General features: G+C 43.2%; 1 protein-coding gene across 1 annotated transcript in view; it reads right to left on the bottom strand.

Annotated features, from left to right (window-relative positions):
* Window positions 1-17,789, bottom strand: part of ZC3H7A (zinc finger CCCH-type containing 7A) — a 1,693,893-nt gene that overhangs the window by 1,245,209 nt on the left and 430,895 nt on the right. The gene's annotated exons all lie outside the window — the stretch shown is intronic.

The raw sequence follows: 17,789 nt of genomic DNA, 5'->3' as shown, positions 1-17,789 counted from the left end.
TTTTAACTTTAAATTGTATGTGTGTATTTCTGAAGTATGATACTGTGTTCAGTACCCTAATTTCTGTGTAAATGGCGTTTTTTCTTACCCCATCTTTTTGTCTCTTCTCCCCACCATCCCTAGGTTTAACTTAACTATCCTACACTAGAATTTTTGAGAGTCTAACTACCTGGTGAAAGGACCCATGCAAACTTTTAAAACCATCTAAACTTTACAGAATTTATCTTACCGTTCTGATTAAGAACCCTGCTACCAAGGAGGCAAGAAAGTAAGCGCTAACCTAACCCAATGATAAAAACTGTATTTGCCTTGTAACCTGTGCATTCTATCAAGCGTGCTACCTTGCCAGAATACCCCAGCAGCCATACCCCCACACTATCCCTTAACAGTTATACTCTTCCTATCCTTGCACTATCTCCTATAACTGACTATAAAGCCTTTCCTTCCTTTTACCTACGTCCCAGTTCTCCAGTCCTTGGCTGTAAATATAGTTTGGGCCGCTAGGTGGCACTCTACACTAGGCCAGCTCCTACTTCGCCTATCTGCTCTCCCTAGAATTGAACTGAAACTGAAATAGTGATCTAGTTCCTAAATTTACAAGGCAGCCTAAGGAAACTGTTACTGCCCAGTCTTAGAGCCCCTTCCAGCCCTCTTTTTCCCACTCAATTACTTTACTGCACACGTGCCTTCTGGTATCCAGTACTATCACTACCAACTGTCTCTTACCCACATTACTTACCTGCATCAACTGAAAGTTACACTGTGGTAAGCTACTCACAGATTGGTTTTGCTGATATCTCTTCACTTACTTGTCTCTATCCGCTCCGTTCGCCCTTCGGGCTCACTCCGCTCCCCTACCCTGCACCCAATTGCCACCCGCCCCCACTACTCCTAGACTTATACTTCCCTAACCACTCCCACCTCCTTTCCTCTCCAATCACACTTTACCCCTCCTCCCTTTTTTGTCTTCACTTCCTATCCAATTACACTTTACCCCTCCCCTTTTTTTGAAATCCAAAACCTATCCACCTGTGCTAATTCAACTCACACAACCTCTCCCTCCTTCCTGTTTGTATTTCCAACTCTACTTCCCTTCTTCTCCTGCTCAATCCTCCATAGCACTACGCCTCCTCTACTTAGCTCTTCTTATTTCAAACATACACTCCTTTTCTCTGTTTTTCCTCTCCTATTGTTGCCTTACCTCCTAACCTCATCTGAACATCTTAGCCTGAAATATCCACACTCCCTCAATCAACACATAAGCTCACCTACTCAAAACACTTTCAAACCTTTCTCTAACATAATCTCTGCTCCATCCTACCTTCAAGCAAAGTATCACAGAAAGTTCCACATTTCCTACTACAATCAGGTTGACAAAAAATCCTTGCAGCTCTTCACCAAACCCTCAGACCTAATAAAAACACTTTTCCTCTCCCTTCTAGCAGGTGACATTCATCCAAACCCTGGTCCTAACAACTATGCTACTCAAAAACCCTCAAGTTCCCCTCCTTCTAGCCTTGACTTCCCTCTAACCCCCCTAACTCTCTCTCCATAGCTCACCTTAACATCTGCAGCATTAATAATAAAATCACTCACCTCCATGCACTACTAGACATACATGCTTTCGACATCCTTTGCCTATCAGAAACCTGGCTCAAACCTACTACCCTAGACAATGAAATTACTCCCCCTGGCTACAATATCCTCAGACTAGACCATATAGCTAAAAAGGTTGGAGGGATAGCTATTCTCTACAAGACAGGGATGCAAATTACTATCAAACATGAACAACCCCCCTCTATAAGTAATGCTGAAATCCTTATCTCCAAGCTGCAACTTAATACACACAAAGCCATCAATATAATCTGCACTTATCTTCCCCCTGGAAATAATATTAGTTCCTTAGAAGAGATCCTCAGCTGGCTTTCGACTCAATTCCCACAAGAAACCATAGTGCTAGGTGATGCTAATATAGACTATAAAACTTGTAACTCTGCAGACCCTCCCACCCTCCTAAATCTTCACGACTTTTCAAAAACCATTCAAACCCCAACCAGAACTAACAAATCTAACAACAAAGAAAGCATATTGGACTGGATTCTAATAAACAGTCACTCCCAAACGTATACAGTAGGGACACTACCCGATGATTTAAGCGACCACGCCCTCACTTAGCTAATCAGACATAACACTACCTCCCCTAACCTAACCAAATACAAAATGGTCAGATCAAATTAAAAACTTTAACCCTGAAAGCTTCCTTACAGAACTAAATGCATGCAACTGGTCTCCTCTTAAACAACTGCCACTGGATGAAGCTGTATCGTACTTCAATTCCAGGTTCCTTTCTATCCTAGACTCTCACGCTCCCTTAAGATATATTAGAATTAAATCAAAACCTGCCCCTTGACTCTCAAAAGATACAAGGGATACAATTCTCCTGAAAAATAAATTCTGGACCAAATTTCGTAGCACAAAAGATCCCTCTGACCAACTTAACTTTAGACAAGTAAGAAACTCCACTAAAAAAGCTGTACTACTGGAGAAAAGAAACTATTACTGCCATTTACAACAAACCAATCAACATAATCCGCCAAATTTCTGGGCAGGCGTAAACTCTCTCCTAAAGCCTGGCCACAATGACACCCCACACCCCCTAGGCACTTCCAAAAACAACTCAAAACAAACTGCTGATGCCTTCAATACCTTCTTCACTGAAACTGTCCAGACTCTAGCTAACCAACTAGCCCCTAATATCTCCTCTCAGTCCCCCTCTACTAACACTTCCATTCCCACCTTTCAACTGCAACCTGTACCCACTTCACTTATTTGTTCTCTTCTCCAAAAACTTAAAATCTCCTCGCCTTCTGCCAACCTTTTACCAGCTCAGTTTCTAAAAATTGCAGCCAATCCATTAGCCTATCCCATTTCCATTCTGATTAACAGAACCATTGTTGAAGGCTGCATTCCTTCACTTTGGAAAATTTCACATATCATTCCCCTGCATAAAGGAGGGACCTCTACAGAACTCTCAAACTACTGTCCCATAGCCTTACTTTCCCCCTTAGCTAAAATCATGGAGAAATGCATCCAAAAACAACTTCTTAAACACCGATTAAACTACAACCTACTAGCTGACTGTCAACATGGCTTCAGGCCTTACCACAGCACCACCTCAGCCCTTCTTTCCTTTACTGACTGTATCAACAAAAAACGGAACAATAACATACTAACCTCTGGTCTCTTTTTTGACCTATCCAAAGCTTTTGATATGGTCAACCACCAGATACTATTAAACTTACTTAAAACTTTTGCTCTTGACTTTGGTGCAATAAAATGGTTCAAATCATATCTTCTTAACAGACAACAGTCAGTGTGCTGGGAAAACAGTTTATCCAACCTACTACCTATTACCCTTGGAGTCCCCCAAGAATCAATACTGGGCCCCCTTCTGTTTTCAATCTTCATCAATGATCTACATACCAGTCTGTCCTCTGCTACCTGTATTCAATATGCTGATGATTCTACTTTGATTTGTTCTGCCAATCCCCCACTGAATTGCACTCTATCACCCAACAGACTTTCCAAAATGTTGCAAAATGGTTCTTAAACAGATGCCTAATCTTAAACCCTAAGAAAACCAAACTATTACTTTTTTCCCCCACCCGAAAATCCTCTCCACTTAATTTCTCTGTCTTCTCTAATAATGGCACCTACATATCTCCTGACCCCTCCACCAAGCTCCTCGGAGTAGAGATAGACAACAACCTATGCTTTGACTCTCACGTTAACAGCACAATAAAACTAGTCAACAGAAAACTTGGCTCTTTGTTTAAAACTAAACCATTTCTTACACCACTTGCCAGAACTTCCATAGCACATACCCATTTGATTTCTACCCTACTGTACACCTCCCCCATCTATACATACCTGTCCAGAACTAACCTCTCCAAACTAACTGTTGCCTACAACAGTATTGCCAGATCTGCGTCTGGCTCTACCTTCAAAACTCACCACTGCCTAAACTTAAAACAACTGAGATGGCTAGAACTGCATAATCTCATCTTATTTCACCAGCTCTCTTTAGCCCATAAAATCCTCTACAAACCTACCAGCACCCCTATACTCATGACTCTCATTAGCCCTTATTGTAATCTCAAAAGTCTGCGTTCCTCTAACAAACTTCTAATATCTACCTGTAAATCCAACAACTTAGCAGGCGATTCCTTGTTCTCCAACACAATTGGAAAAGCCTGGAACTCCCTTCCTTCCAACCTCACTGCTCTCCCCACTCTTCCCAGCTTCAAATCCCAACTTAAAACTCACCTCCTAACTCACTGGCTCTGCCCCTGCTCTAACTCTGACTAGCTTGCATTCTGCTCCTAGAACTCTTACTTATCTTGCTTCAAATCTTTTCAAAAACTTACTACTAAATTCAAATTCGATTTTTCCCCATGATGTTCTTATGTCTGTAAAAATGTTTTTTTCTTCTCTGAACTATATGTGTAACTTTCTTTTACTGTTAAATGCTTTTAATGAATAATGATCAATGTTCAATGTTTAATGTACTTCACTTGGAGCTTTTCTTCCTGGGCCTCTGCTGAAAATGGACATAAATCCAGTTGGACCAGCCCGGTCAACAAATGTAAAATAAAATAAAATAAAATAACTAAATAAAATGTTTCCAGCTGAAAGATAGGCCATCCACTTTCCATGCTTGTCTGTGATAAGTCCTTGTGCAGAATCTCTTTAGTTGGCAGTTGTGAGGAGACACAAATAGGTCTATGTCTGGGTATCCCCATTTCCTTGTTATCATGTTGAAGACTTGTGGATCCAATTTCCACTTGTGGGGATCCATGAGGTTTCTGCTTAGTTCGTCTGCCAGAGTATTTATCTTTCCTGGCAGGAATTGTGCCTGCAGATGTACTTGGTAAGTCAATGCTGTGTCCCACAAAGTCATGGCTAGTCTGCAGAGGGGGTAAGAATGAGTGCCTCCCTGCTTGTTTATACACCACATGACCGTGGTATTGTCTGTCTTTATCAGTAGTTGTCCCGGATGAAGTAGGTCCTTCAGGGCTGTCAGGGCATTCTGAACAGCTAGCATCTCTTTTTGATTGATATGTAGATGCATTTGGTTAGCGGACCATGTGCCTTGGATACATTTTCCTGCTATGTGTGCCCCCCAGGCATAATCTGATGCATCCGTTGTCAGTGTCTGCCTGGCTGGGGTTAAGGTGAATGGCTGTCCTTTGTTCTGGTGACAGGCCTTCGCCCACCATCGAAACTCCTGTTGCAGGCAGGGAATGAGAGTAATTACTGTTTCCAGGCTGTGGCAATGCTGAGTCCAAACACTTTTTAGGTACCATTAAAGTTTCCTCATATGCAGTCTTGCATATGGAATTAGTAGAATGCAGGATGCCATAAAGCCCAAAGCCTGCAGAATTTATCTTGCAGATAACTGGGCCTTTGTTGCCAACAGTTTGAAATAGGTAGTTAGTTGCCTTTGTTTGTCTGGCTTGAGATAAGCCATCTGGGCAGTTGTATTTAAGCTTGCACCCAGGAATATTATCTCTTGAGAGGGTACTCGTTTTGATTTCTGTTTGTTGACTGTGTACCCTAGGCATGGTAGTAATCTCTTTACAAACGCCAGATGCTGTAGCAGAATGTCCTTGTTCTCTGCTTGTATGAGGCAGTCGTCCAAGTAAGGATATATTTGTATTCCTCTTTGTCTGCAGAATGCAATTACTGGTGCCAGGCACTTTGTGAAGACCCTGGGCGCAGTAGATAAGCCAAAGGGCAGTGCAGAGAATTGGTTTGTCTGATTGGGACATGCAGGTATGCCTCTTTTAGGTCTAAAGTCACAAGCCAAGCCTTCTTGCCCAGCATGGGCAGAAGCTGCTGTAAGGTCAACATTTTGAATTTTGGTATATCCAGATATGTGTTTAGAATAGACAGGTCCAGTATTGGTCTCCAGGCTTTGTCCTTTCTGGGTACCAAGAACAGTCCTGAATAAAATCCTTGTCCCTACTCTTGTTCTGGTACTTGTTGAATGGCCCTCATGTCCATGAGTGATAAGACTTGTTTTTGTGCCTCTGCCCATTGTTTTTTTGATAGGTCTGGCCAACCGTCTGCCCTTGGCAGGGTATGAAAGTGAAACTTGTAGCCCTGTGACACTATGTCTAAGACCCATTTGTCCTGGGTTATGTGCCAATTTTGAGAAAAATATGCTAGTTTTCCCCCTAAAGGTGCTGCCAGAAGATAAGTGCTTGGCGCAGGCAGGGGGGAAGTCATTGGGACTGTTTCCTGTAAGGCTGTGATTTGTCTTCTCCACTTTTGGAGGTAGAAGCACCCCATTGTTTAGACCTGTATGAACCTTGGGGCTGGGATCTGCCTCTTGTGCGTCTGTATCTGCCCCTTTGTGGTCTGTCTGACACTGGAAAGGACCAATTCTTTGTAGGCCAGTGTCTGCTAAATCTTGGAGGCTGTACCTGTAAGAAATCCTTGACTGTTTGCATAAATTTAGCTTTGTCCTCCATTTTCTTTAACACCTCTTCTGCTTTAACACCAAACAAAGTATCATGCTGTAATGGAGCATCTAATAATTTTGCTTAAACATGATCTGGTAGATTTTATTCATTTAACCAAGCATGCCTCCTAATGACAGAAACCGAGACAGCAGCCCTGCAGGAGGCCTCCAAAAAATCAAATCCACATTGCAAAGTATGCTTTCCAACTTGCTCAGCTGCATGCAATGAATCACGCATTTCTTTGTTTTCCGCACCTTCAGAATTTATCAACATTTTCTGTTTAAGCAGTGGCATAATATATTGCTGATATTTGAGCATATGAAACTGGCAGTTTAAAGTCCTTATAGCCAAGGTAGCAGAGGTGTAAATCTTCTTTCCCCATCTGTCTAATGCCCTAGAATCCCTGTCGGAGGGGGTAGGGTTTTTTGCAGTGGATGCCTTGACCCCTTTGGGACCCTGAGAAATAGTTTCTGGGTCAGCAGCAGGGTTTTTGAAAAGGAATTTATGAGAGTCAGGCACCCTGTAGTACCTGTCTGGCTTAACAGAAGCTGGAGATAAGGAGTCAGGGGTCAGACTGGACTCTGAAAATACATCATCTACAATGTCGAACACAGCTGGAATAGCTAGGGGCCTGTGTTGTGGGAGTAAAAGGATGTCTCTGAGCCTTTTCTTAGAGTCAGAATAACCTTGGCTCTCCCAGTGGAAATGTTCCCTCATGGTATGCAAGGTTTCCCCAAAAGAGTAATCCTCAGGAAGAGAGGCTGAAGGGATAGATTCTTCAGCATCAGAATCCTCATAGTTAGGAAGAGAGTATTCCTGATCAGAAGAGGGATCAGAAGAAATGGAAACCTGATCTGAAGATTCATATTCTCTTGCCTAGGCCTCTTATCAGGAGGGGGATGGGAACCCCTGATAAAAGTAATTAAGTCTTCAGCCATTTTGAGCATCTGTTTTTTGGGCATGGTGGCCTGACCATGAGGCTGTTGTACTTGTTTCTTTGTCTTTAAAGATGCTTTAGTCTTTGCCTTTGTAGCTGGAGTCTCTTTAATGTACAATTGAGTAGGTCTGAAAACACCCTCAGAAGCTGATGCCTGCTCAGCTGCTCAGGACCCATCTGAGGAAATAGTTTCCGAAGGTCCAATACCCTGAGCTTCCAGCATCCTAGGCGACTCCACATGGGAGTCTATAGTGGCCTGTGGGTCCAAAGTAGCGGGTGTCAGGGGCTGCGAAAGCGCCTCACTGAGAGCCGGCGAACCGGCGACTGGCTTAGAAGAAGTCTTGTCCTCGGTTTTAGACCTCGGATGCCTGTCCTTTTCTTTTTCTCTGCGTTTCTTGTGAATTGCGGTAGTTGGTTGGCTATCCGACGGCATCGTGTAATTAAATCTTCTGCCAAAATAGTGAAATGCAAAATCGTACAGGCGCTTTATAGTGCGCTGGTTAAATCTAGCACAAAACCGATACCAAGCAATGTTGTGGTCAGGGCCTAGGCAAGGAATACAGTAAGAATGAAAATCCTTATGAGGTATCTACTTCCCACAAGAAATACAATTATTAACTTTTTCTGACATCGGTCTGGAGCAAGAAAAACATTTTCCCCAACAGGGTACTTAGCTTTTAATGAAGACTTCAGATCTGAAATTCGAACATGAAAATCTCAGGAGTCGGCCGACCGGCACTTGCGAACTGCTTCTGCTTCAGGCACCGCGTGGCAAGAAAGACTGAAGAAAATGGCATCGGATGCATCTTTTATACCCCTGGCACACTGACGTCAGGAAAGAGGCGACAGCAACCGACGCCGGCCCTAGACTTTGGAATTCAGGCCGACTGAGGGTAGCCTGCCAGCAGGATAACCCAAGTGTAATGACTGCAACAGTGAAACACGAAGAACATCGCTGCATTCTGAAAGTTAGGCAATGACATGGCCACCTTATTCTCAAAACAATTTAGTATTGTAAAATTTAGATTTATTAAGACCCACAGCACACCTTACTGTTGACAGCATTGTTTCATTTCAAAAGGAATTATGTTTGAAATAAATGAAAGTTTAAAGTCCCATCCAAGTCAGGTGGCATGCAGTTTATTACTGTCCATCACAGGGATGCAGGCACGAACTTTTCAACTTCACTGATACACTGGTCTGCTATTCTAGAAGGAGAAGCTTCTGCAAATAAAGCAGGAGTACCACCAAATCAAGTAACTGATGGTGAGTTTTATCATAATGCCAAACTTGGCTAATTATACTTCTTTTCAGCACCTGGAAAGAGATTACAAACAATAAAAAAAAACACAGCTTTACAGGGCAGCACAGTGGTGCAGAGGTTACTGCTGCTCCTGCCTCACAAAGCTTGGTTCTACAGTCTGGGTCCAAGAAGGGACATTTTTTCTGTGGAGTCTTCATGTCCCCCCAAGAGTATACAAAGGGTTTTGATAGATCTGCTTCCATTTCCCGAACACATGAAAACAAGTAAACTGGCAATTCTCTAAACTACTTTAGGTATGTGTGTGTGTTTACTCTGCAATGAGCTAATGCCCCATTCATACCTCTCAACTGTCCCAGTTTTTCAGGGACATCTTTGATTTTGGTGTAAAAGTTTGCTTTATCCCTCATAATTCCTCCAAAAATTGGCAATTTTTGAGAGAAAAGGTGATGGACTAAACTTGATCATAGGAAGTTACTAGGCTAATGGCCCAAGGGCTGTTACAGCCTAGCCAAATTTTACCCTTATTACCATGATCAGCACCTATTGCCCCTGTCCAAGAGGGACACAGATGGAACCCCCAGAGTGAATTTAAGGTTACCCATCCAATCGTCCAGACTGTGTTTGAAGAGGGCCAGTGAGGTACTCTGTTTGATGAGAAGTGGGAGTCTATTCCAAAGGTGTGGTAACCTCTGGGAGACAAATATGTCCCTCCAGCAGGTTCTATTGATGTCACATACCAGGTTTAGGTCTTTAGAGCGAGTAACCTATGTGCCATTTGACTTGCGGATGCGTAGCATTTCCAATAATGTAGGGTCAGAGATCGCCTTATATGCAGAGATCGCCTCTTAGTAGTCTTATGAAACAGAATAAAGTGACAGTGATTTCAGTCAATCCACATAGGATAACTGCTGAAGACCTTGAATTTTCTTTGTGAGGAACCTTTGTGGCCTCTCCAATTGCTGTAGGTGCTTTGAAAGGTACATGCCAAAAGGGGCGTTGTACTCAATTATTAGCCTAATGAGTGAAGAGTACAGGGAGGCGATGACTTCACTTTTTTTCAAGGAAATGTCCTTACTTATGAGGTGAGCCATATGGAATGACCTTCTTACCGCTCTGGAGACTTGGTGATCAAAGGCAAGGTTGCTGTCAACCTGAATGAACAGATCTCTCACCACTGAGTGCTTACTTAGGGTACTGCCATTGATGTGGTAATCTGCTGGAACATCGCTCTTGCCAAAAGGGATGATAATACATTTTTTTGCATTCGGTTTGAGGACATGACTTTGGCACCCATCATTTGTTTGCGTAAGACCTTCCTGAAGAATGTTGGCATCATTGGGAGATTCTATGACCACACCCAGTTTGCAGTCATCAACAAACTTTGTCAGCCACAGTCCCTTGGTTTTAGCTTGCACTTCAGAGAAATAGATTCCAAACATTACAGGTCTCAGGACCGATCCCTGTGGAACACCTCTGGTAACGGGTCTGCTGTTGGAGGTGGATTCCCCTATTTTGACTGTATGGGTTCTATCAGAGAGCCAGTTCACAACCCACCTTACGATATAAGGGTTGATGTCTAGCTTGGTCTAGCTGGGAGAGTTTCTCAATGATGCCTGAGTGAGGGATAGTGTCAAATGTCTTGGCCAGATCTAGGCAGGCTGTATGCACAGATTTCCTCTCGTCCAGGGTCCTTGTGACTGTCTGGAAGAAGTCCACCAGGTTTAACAAGGATGGTCTCCCCTTGACAAATCCAAACTGGGTAGGATTTAGTGTTTGGAAATTACCTATATCTTTGCTGATAAGGTCCATGATGATTCTCTCCATGGCCTTGCAAATAAGGCTAGTCAGGCTAATAGGGCTATAGTTCCCAGGGTCAGAAGAAGCATCATCTTTGCAGAGGGGGATAATGGTAGCTGTTTTCCATTCAGCTGGGATGAAGCCGGTGCTTAAACTGTGGTTGAAAAGAGTAGCCAATGGTGATGCTAATTGTTGTTGGAGCCTATGTAGGATGCAGCCTGGGATGTTATCAGGTCCCATTGATGCTGCATTTTTGGCCTTACAGAGGGTGTTTACGGCCTACTCTTTAGAGATACAAGGTAGGGGACAGGTGGTAGGGATGTCATGAATTACATGTGGCGAGGACGGGGCAGTGAAGTTTTCACTGAACCTGTTGGCTAGCAGGTTATCTATGTCCACCGGCTCAGTGTATGTGTTACCATTAACTACCAGTTCGGCGTAAATCTGAGCCTTAACCTTTTAGGTTAAGGATGCAACTAAAGAACGCCTTATGGTTGTACTTGGCTGAGGAAGCTAACTTGGATTTGTAGTTTGCTTATGAGGACTTCACAAGTCTTATTTGCTTATTTAAGCTGAGGAGGGAGGGTCTCCATTTTACAGCCTGCTCCTTCTTACTCTTAAGCTTTACAATTAAAGTAAGAAACTGTTGTCCATTAATGGAGGTTGTCTACCAAGCAGGTTTGCTTTCCCTTGAAGAGCTTGTTTTGGTCCTAATAGGTACTGCTGAGTCAATGCAGTTATATAGGTGCTTGTATAGAGCTTTGGTGTAGAGCTTGGCATAGTTAGAAATCCTTCTAGCTGAAGTGACTGCCAAAAGAAAGGCTGTCTTCCAAGAAAGAAATTTTATATCTGCAGTAGCTGCTGGTTCAAAAGGAGGTAGGGTGAGTTTTTCCAGCACAAAACTGAGGTCCCATGCAGGATTTGGTGCTCTCCTGGGAGGCCTTAAATTTTTGGCCCCTCTGAGGTACTTTTTAGCAGGAGATGAGAAAAGAGGGGAGGCTCTGTGTTGTAATGAGCTGAGATGGCAGAGGCATGGATGTTTATTAAGAAAAGGAGAGGCCCTTGTGAAGCATCTCAGTTAAGTATTGCAAAATCTGAGGAATATTGGGCTTTGCTGTGTCTACTCCTTGTGCTTGGTTCCAAGCACAGAATGTCTTCCATTTATCAGCATAAGATTTACTAGTAGTACTAGGCCTTCTGGCCTCCAGAATGACATCCATCACAGATTGACTGAGAGATGTGGTTGGTGAAATTAGTTGATTAGCCATGCTGCAAGATTCAGAGTTTATAGCGGAGTGTGCAGAATTTGATAGTTCTGCTAAGACAATAGGTGAGGTGTTTGAGGCAAGTACCACGGAGGAAGGTGTGACATATTCCTTAGAAGCGGGTACCAGTGCTGGCGAGGCACTGGTAGAATCATTTTTGTTTTTTCCTGTCTGACTTTTAGTAAGACCTTGGAGAGTAGAGGCAGAGGGGGAAAGGCATAGACTGATAGGTTTTTCCAGCTGAAGGATAGAGCATCCACTTTCCATGCAGGTTTTTCCAGCTGAAGGATAGAGCATCCACTTTCCATGCTTTTTTGTGTTGAGTTCTTGTGCAGAATTTGTCCAACTGATAGTTTTGGGGAGAGGCAAATAGATCTATGTCTGGGCTCCCCCATTTTTGTGTTAACATGCTGAAGATTTGTGGATCCAGTTTCCATTCGTGTGGGTCCATAAGATTTCTGCTTAGGCTGTCTGTCAGAGTATTTTCCTTTCCTGGCAGGAACTGAGCTTGAAGATGTATTTGGTAAGTCAAGGCAGTGTTCCACAAGGCCATGGCTAGTCTGCAAAGGGGGTAGGAGTGGGTACCCCCTGCTTGTTTATGTACCACACAACTGTGGTGTTGTTCGTCTTTATCAGTAGTTGTCCTGGATGAAGGAAGTCCTTGAAGGCCATCAGAGCATTCTGTACAGCTAGCATTTCTTTCTGGTAGATGTGTAGATGCATTTGGTCTGGGCTCCATTTGCCCTGAATGCATCTCCCTGCCAGATGGGCCCCCCAAGCATAGTCTGATGCGTCTGTAGTTAGGGTTTGGGTGGCAGGGGGTAGAATGAATAACAGTCCCTTGTTTTGGTGACATGCCTCTGCCCACCAAAGAAACTCCTGTTGTAGGCAGGGAATGAGAGAAATCACTGTTTCCAGGCTGTGACAATGTTGACTCCATAAGCTTTTTAGGTACCATTGAAGTTTCCTCATATGCAGTCTCGCATATGGAATTAGTAGAGGATGCCATGAACCCCAAAGCCTGCAGAATTTGTCTTGCAGATAGCTGGGTTTTGGTTGCCACTTGTTTGAAGTATGTTGTCAATTGAATTTGTTTGTCTGGCGTGAGGTAAGCCATCTGGGTAGTTGCATTCAAGCTTGCACCCAGGAATGTAATTATTTGAGAGGGTACCAGTTGTGATTTCTTTTCGTTAATGGTGTACTCTAGGCATGCTAGAAGCCTTTTTACAATCGCCAGATGTTGAAGAAGAGTGTCCTTGTCCTCTGCCTGAATGAGACAATCGTCTAGATATGGATAAATTTGAATGTTTCTTTGTTTGCAAAATGCAATTACTGGTGCCAGACACTTTGTAAAGACCCTGGGCTCAGTAGATAAGCCAAAGGGCAGTGCAGAGACTTGGTAATGCGAAAAGCCTGCTTTGAAGCGGAGGTATCTTCTGCAAGATTCCCTTACTGGGATATGCAGGTATGCCTCTTTTAAGTCTAGAGTTACCAACTTGGCATTCTTGCATAGTATAGGCAGTAGCTGTTGTAAAGTCAGCATTTTGAATTTTGGAATATCCAGGAACGTATTTAGAATTGATAAGTCTGGAATTGGACGCCATGTTTTGTCTTTTCTGGGTACCAGGAAAAGTCTTGAATAAAATCCTTGTCCTTTTTCCTTTTCTGGCACTGGTTGAATCGCCCCCATATCCATGAGGGACATGGCTTGTTTCTGGGCCTCTGCCCATTGGTTTGGTGGCAGATCTGGCCATCCATTTGAAATTGGCAACATGTGGAAATGAAATCTGTACCCCTGGGATACTATGCTTAATACCCATTTGTCCTGGGTATTTAAATGCCAATTTTGAGCATGAAGTGCTAGTTTTCCCCCCAAGAGGGCTGCCAAAAGATAAGTGCTTGGAGATGGCAGAGGAAAATCATTGAAACTGCTTACTGTAGGGTTGTGTTTGTTACCTCCTGATTTGGAGGTGGAGGCACCCCATTACTTTGACCTGTAAGATCCTTGTGATTGAAATCTGGAGCCTTTGGAGCATCTGGGTTTGCCCTGAGCAGTTCTTTTGGACACATGAAAGGACCAATTCTTAGTAGGCCAGTGTCTACTGAACCTGGGTGGCTGCACTTGCAAGAAATCTTTTACAGTCTGTATAGATTTAGCTTTGTCTTCCATTTTCTTTAAAACCTCTTCTGCCTTATTACCAAACAGACTGTCCTGCTGTAAAGGGGCATCCAACAATTTAGCTTTAACATGATCAGGCAGATTTTGCTCCTTGAGCCAGGCATGCCTTCTTATCACAGATCCATTTACGACGGCCCTGCAAGAGGCCTCCAAGGAATCAAAACCACATTGCAAGGTATGCTTTCCAACCTGTTCTGCTGAATGCAATAAATCCTGTAACTCTTTATTTTCCACACAATCAGAATTCAACATCATTTTCTGTTTCAGTAAGCCCATAACATGCTGCTATTTAAGCATATGAAACTGGCAGTTTAAAGCCCTGATTGCCAAGGTTGCAGACGTACAAACCTTCTTTCCCCATCTATCCAGCACCCTGGAATCTCTATCAGAAGGGGTAGGATATTTGGCTGTAGAAGCCTTAACACCCTTGGGACCCTAAGAAATAGTTTCAGGGCCAGCAGCAGGATTTTTGAAAAGAAATTTGTGGGTGTCAAGAACCCTGTAATATCTGTCTGGCTTACTTGGAGCCAGAGGCAGGGAATCAGGAGCCATGCTTGATTCCGAAAACACATTATCAACAATGTCTAATACAGGAGGTATTGCCAAAGGCCTTTGCTGAGGAAGAAGAAGAAAATCCCTAAGCCTCTTTGTAGATTCTGAGAAGTCCTGACTCTCCCAGTGAAAATGTTCCCTTAAAGTATGCAAAGTCTCTCCAAAAGAGTAATCCTCAGGAGGAGAAGCAGAAGGGATGGATTCCTCTGCATCACAGTCCTCATAAGGTGGAATAGAAAATTCCTGATCAGAAGAGGAATCAGAAGAAATGGAAACCTGATCTGAAGATTCATAATCAGTGACTTGACTAGGCCTCTTAGCGGGGAGGGGGGTTGGGAACCCCTGATCAGAGTAATTAAATCCTCACCCATTTTGATCATTTGTTTCTTAGGCATAGGGGCCTGAGTACGTGGCTCATGCGTCGGTTTTTTTAGACATAGAAGTTGATTTCGGTCTTGTTTTTGATGATGGCGTCGGTTTAATATACAAATGTTGAAGCCTGAAAACACCCTCAGAAGCTGGTGCCTCCACAGCGGCTCCAGACCTATCCAAGGGAGAGACATCCGTGGGTTCAATACTTGCAGAATCTCGCAGCATATCGGACTCGGAATGAGTCTCGGTAGAGGACTGCAACTCAAAAGTAGCGTGCATCAGGGGCTGCGAAAGCGCCTCACTGAGCACCGGCGAACCGGCAACTGGCTTAGGAGAAGCTTCATTGTCTGTTTTGGACCTCGACGGTCTGTCTCTGTCTTTTTTCTTGTGTTTTTTGTGAACTCCGGTAGTCGGATTGCTAACCGACGACATTTCAGGACAGTTAAATCTTAAACCAAAATATTTAGAAGCAAAAATATACTGACGCTTAATAGTGTACTGGTTAAATTTAGCACAAAACCGACAGCAAGGCACATTGTGATCAGGGCCTAGGCAAGGAATACAGTACAAATAAAAATCCTTATGAGGTATTTGCTTCCCACAAGTAATGCAATTATTAACTTTTACTGACATTGGTAAGGAGCAAGAAAAAGTTTCCCCAATAGGGTACTTAGCTTTAGTTTGAAGACTTCAGTTCTGAAACTCAAAAACGAACATTTCAGGAGTCGGCCGACCGGCACTTGCGAACTACTTCTGCTTTGGGCACTGTGCGGCAAGAAAGACCGATTAAAATGGCGTCGGCTACATGTTTTATACCCCTGACGACCTGACGTCATGGAAGAGGAGAAAGCAACCAATGCAGGACCCAAAACTTTGTTATTCAGGCCGACTGAGGACAACCTGCCAGTAGATTACCCAAATGTAATGACTGCAACAGTGAAACACGAAGAACATCAGGAGGTAAGAGAAAAAGAAGAGATGGATAGATGGTGAAGGTTTGTTAGTAAGGGAAACTTGAAGAATGAGAAATGAAACAATGACACGTAGTGAGAGCATTACTCGAATTGTAAGTCTAGTCTAATCTGGAGATGTACAGAGGTATATTCAATGAGTACTTTTGAGTCTAACACAGGTACATATCCAAGTATCCATGAGATGTTATCTGAGTTGGCACTCAAAACACCTTTATGTTGAAGATTTGTCTAAAGTAAGCCGTGACGGAATTCCATTTATTCCATATGCAGTCTGAGTACAGCAAATCACCCGCAGTGTTTGTCACCCCCCCCCCCCCGACTTGGTGACTTACCTTACAACTCCCAAATTTTCTATTTTTATAGTTAGAATTCCCACTAGAAGGGAGTCTTAAAAGGCATTTTGGAATGCTGTCATTCCCAGTATGCTGATGTGATAAGAAAGCTTTTATGATGTCCAGACAAAGCAAACTGCCTGCCCATTCTAATGTCCCCAAAACCACAGAGTGACTGCTGCCAGGAAAAGACAGAGATAGAAGAGACTGCCAAAAGCAATGCTTTTTGGTGTCTATCCATCATGGCAAATGGAGTCTGTAGACCAAACAGATAAGGATTTGGTACTCTGCAAGATCAGTATTCTGAGACCCCCGGACTCAAAGGGTCTAATGCAGCACTCTCATAGAGAATTTTATTTGTGAAATCATGATGCCATAAGACAACAGTACCTTGAGACAAAAAGAAGCTATGACTGTGGATGAATGAAGAGGAGAAATCTTTGCTCGAAGGGTCTCAGCTCTGTCTGTAAGACGTTGTGCCTGTACAACTTGGCGTTCAGAATGCAGACTATAAATGTTATTGACTTTGCAGGTTGCAGCTGTGATTCTGCTGGATTTAAGGTTATTATCAAACATCATAATCATCCTACACTAAGTGAGTGGTGCATAGGAGACGTCATACAAATACAGTAACATTTGCCACCCTCCAGATGTATTTGCACTGCAACCACAGACACCCTGGAGACTGAACTAAGGTCAAATGATTGAGGCAAGGACTTATGATGACTGGTTTTGACTATGAAGCACAGACACTTCCTGAATACTTTGTTAATTTTTTTATGAAAACACAGACATCATTGAGATACAAACAGCACATCTGATATTCCTCTGCTAGACATGGAAAGGCTAACCACACCAATCTCATTCAAACACTTTCTTTTGGAATGAACATGCTTAGGCAACTTCAATCCAAAATTGGCCTTCAGTCCTTTCTCTTTTTCACTAAAAAAGACCCTGGAGTAGTACCTGTACATTTTCTGGTCTGATAGGACCTCCTGGATAGAAAAGGGGAATTACCCATAAAGATTGCTTAATGGATCAAAGGGCCTTCTACAGTCTGTGCTCCACGGAGGACATAAGATCAGCTGGCGAAGCTCCTCTATGAACCATCATATCAGACCCTCACAGATTTGAAGCTGTTAGGGGTGATGCTGGGGACACGGTGCTCTACTCATCAACCAAATCATCTGTAAGAAAATCTGCAGGGGAAACAATGTGCTTCCTCTTGCACAATGTTTTCTTGTGCACCTGAGTTGCAGGTGAAGCAGATGAAAGTACAGTTGTGTAAAAACTTATCATAACAGCAGATGCCCTGCTTATCGGTGTCACAGTATTCCTTACAATACAGATGTCCTGCTGAAGATAGCCATATGTCTTGCCAGCATACCAAAGCCTTGGGCCCTTCCAAGTACTGTACATCACACGTGTCCTACATCTGAGACTTAAGGTACATAAGTTATGTATGTACACCAAATTCCCAGAAATGAATTATCCCAGGAAAAAAGAAGCAGGCAATAAGCAAAAAAGAAAGATGGTACATAAACATCCAGAAAGAAGGAAAAAGAAGATCCATGGACAGAGGGAGAAGAA

This window comes from Protopterus annectens, chromosome 12.part0, assembly GCF_019279795.1.
Source record: "Protopterus annectens isolate FY-2018-M chromosome 12.part0, PAN1.0, whole genome shotgun sequence".
In the NCBI taxonomy this organism is placed as follows: domain Eukaryota; kingdom Metazoa; phylum Chordata; order Ceratodontiformes; family Protopteridae; genus Protopterus; species Protopterus annectens.
Note: the sequence above shows the minus strand (reverse complement) of the source record. Positions and strands in the feature narration are given on the sequence as shown.